This window comes from Otolemur garnettii, unplaced genomic scaffold (genome assembly GCF_000181295.1).
Source record: "Otolemur garnettii isolate 467f Iridium unplaced genomic scaffold, OtoGar3 scaffold00142, whole genome shotgun sequence".
Classification (NCBI taxonomy): domain Eukaryota; kingdom Metazoa; phylum Chordata; class Mammalia; order Primates; family Galagidae; genus Otolemur; species Otolemur garnettii.
The window spans coordinates 1,614,320-1,617,485 of record NW_003852537.1 but is presented as its reverse complement, the minus strand read 5'-3'; positions in this window follow the sequence as shown (position 1 = coordinate 1,617,485).

Below are 3,166 nucleotides of genomic sequence, written 5' to 3'. Positions count from 1 at the left end.
GCCCGGCTATTTTTTTTTTTTTTTTGGTTGCAGCTTGTTGCTTGGTGGGCCCAGGCTGGATTCCAACCCTCCACCTTAGGTGTATGTGGCTGGCGTCTTAGCCACTTGAGCCACAGGCGCCGAGCCGATGAAGACGATTTCTATGGCCACCATAGCCTCCCCTTGGTGCTGTGGGAAGTGGGAAGAAAAGAGAGCCAGCAGAGCACCAGGATAATGAATGTAATGATCTTGGCCTCCTTAAAAGTTTTGGTAACTTGTGTCTTCATTGTTGTTAGGTTTAAGAAATTTAATCATTTCCTCTTTTATCTTTTCCCGAACCCAACTATCATTCAGCATAAGGTTGTTTAATTTCCAAATCTTTCTGTGGAGATGAATGTTTCTGTTGGACTTGAGTTCCACGTTTATTGCCTTGTGGTCTGAGAAGACACAAAGTGTAATTTCTATTCTCTTTATTTTGGTGAAGTTTGATTTGTATCCTAGGATGTGATCTGTTTTGGTGTACGTACTATGGGCTGATGAGGAAAATGTATATTATTTAGCTTTGGGATGGTGTGTTCTGTATATGTCTATTAAGCCCATTTGTTCTGGGGTCATATTTAAGTCCTTTGTATCTTTTTTTTAGTTTCTGTTTAGAGGATCTGTCCAGTTTTGTCAGAGGGATGTTAAAGTCTCTGACTATTATGGTATTATGGGATATCATATTACTCAGAGTCATCAAGTTCTGTTTCATAAATCTGGGAGAATTTAAGTTGCGTGTATAACTATTTAAAATTGAAATATCTGGCTCGGCACCTGTGGCTCAAGTGGCTAAGGCGCCAGCCAAATACACCAAAGATGGTGGGTTCAAATCCAGCCCGGACCTGCCAAACAACAATGACGGCTGCAACCAAAAAATAGCCAGGCGTTATGGTGGGCTCCTGTAGTCCCAGCTACTTGGGAGGCAGAGGCAGGAGAATCACTTGATCCCGGGAGCTGGAGGTTGCTGTGAGCTGTGATACCACAGCACTCTACCCAGGGTGACAGCTAGAGGTTCTGTCTCAAAAATAAATAAATAAATAAATAAATGTCTTTGTAAGAGTAGGGTTAGCACAGATGCAGCAATATGTAAGACTAGCATAAGTAGGGGTCACACGTATCTGTGTTCCTATGGAAACTATTTGAATATTTGTTTTATATGGATTTTTATTCACTTTTCAGACATGCTATGAACGAGCACCCCTCCACTGCTCAGCAAACATTTGTAGCTTATACAGTGGAAGAATAGGCCAAAAGCTTAGTGTTGTGACCTGTTTTAAGAATAAAGTATCTTGAAATAAAAAAAAAAATGTTACCATTGCCCAATAAATATTCCCCTACTCCTTGGGAGAGGACCACTACTCGTCTGTGGAGTGGGTTCCATTGTCTAGCTATAATAAACTTTGCATTGGTTGTTCTTTAATTCTTTTCTTGTATGAAGACAAGAACCTACTTGGTGAGTTCAGGTGGCTTTCCTCTCTTCATTGGGACAACCCCTGCATCATAACTAAAGAGTTCCTAAAACCCACCTATGCCTGGTAAGCCTGAGCTTATCTTTTTGGGATGAACCAGTGTATGCCTTCCATGTATTGATTTATGGTTTTACCTGTAATTCCTGTCTCTGTTGCCAGACCAAGGAGTCTGTCCACCTGTCACCCAAGCCAAACAACGGGGCAAAGGATAAGAAATCAACAGTTTCATTTTCATTTACAAAAAAGCCAGCAATTCCGGAAAACAGCGAGGCTATCTCTCTTTTTTTTTTTTTTTTGCCAGGGCTGGGTTTGAACCCACCACCTCCAGCAAATGGGGCCCGCACCCTACACCTTTTGAGCCACAGGTGCCACCCATGAGGATATCTCTTCAAGGAGCTGTTCTGCCTTCCTGTTTACCTTTGCTACTTTTATTCTCATAGTAAAAGTAAACATCAGCAATGTTATTACTCATCATACCAAATGTTAAACAGATTTTTCCTTATAGGTTACAAGGTTACATAATACCTTCCCAGCTTAAAGTGGCTATATCTTTAAAGTATTTTTACTCTAGACTAAATTTATAGTTAGCCAACACTTCACTGGGTGCACAGAGTGCCCTGGCTCCTTAACTGGTACCATGGAGTCCAGTTTCCCAACTTATCTATGACAGTAGACCTTAGAAGTGAATAACCAATCTTCAGATGTCAGCATGTAGGCTCATTGGACATAGACTCATCAGCCTTGTTAAGGCCTGACCAGTAGCATCCTGCATGAAATGGCTGTTCAGGCTAACAGCAACTACTAACATCTCCACAAATGTATAAAATCAAACTTTAACCTGACCACCTTGGGAACCACTTGCTCAAGACTTCTTGGGCATGGCTCTCTGAACCACAGTCATACATACTTAGTTATTAAATTATTTTATACAGTTTGGGGTTTTTTTCCATCAAGTTTAAGGGCAGATGTACCATTATATACTTTTTGGTCCATACTTTGGTTCCCCAAATCACTACCTACTATATTGGGTCTCCTCTTAAAAATGATGGCTCCAATTATATTACTAGAATTTTTACTTTCCATAATTCTGTTGAATTTACAAGCCAATTTTATCAGGAAATGAGAGTCTATAACGGTTAAATAAATCATTCATGTAACATAGTTGTTTTTCATAGTTGGCAAAGCAGTTTTTTTCTTCACAAATGACTTATAGTTTTGGAAGAAAATGTATGGGTTAAAGTATTTTTTTAATAGCTGTATAACATATATGATTTTAGTATCAACTTGCCTTTATTTTGAAACACTTTATATCCTTTTGTGATCAAATCTGGAAGCAGTTAAACCCAGCATCTTTTTCTTTCTGTCATTCTGTAATGAAATTGTCACACCTACAGTCCTTCTGCTTCTTCTACACCATTATCTCTACAGCATTCTGTGCTCTTTGAATGACATTCTGTTTTATTCCTTCCCTTTGTCTTGTGATTCCAGGCAACAAGATACTCTAGATACTCTAGTCATAACATGAATATTCCGTGCCCTTTACAACAATGGGGTTAGCTATTCTATGAGGAGCCCTAGTTCCTTTCAAGAATAGTTTTAGGGGCTCAGTGCCTGTGGCTCAAGTGGCTAAGGCGCCAGCCATGTACACCTAAGGTGGCAGGTTCGAATCCAGCTTGGGC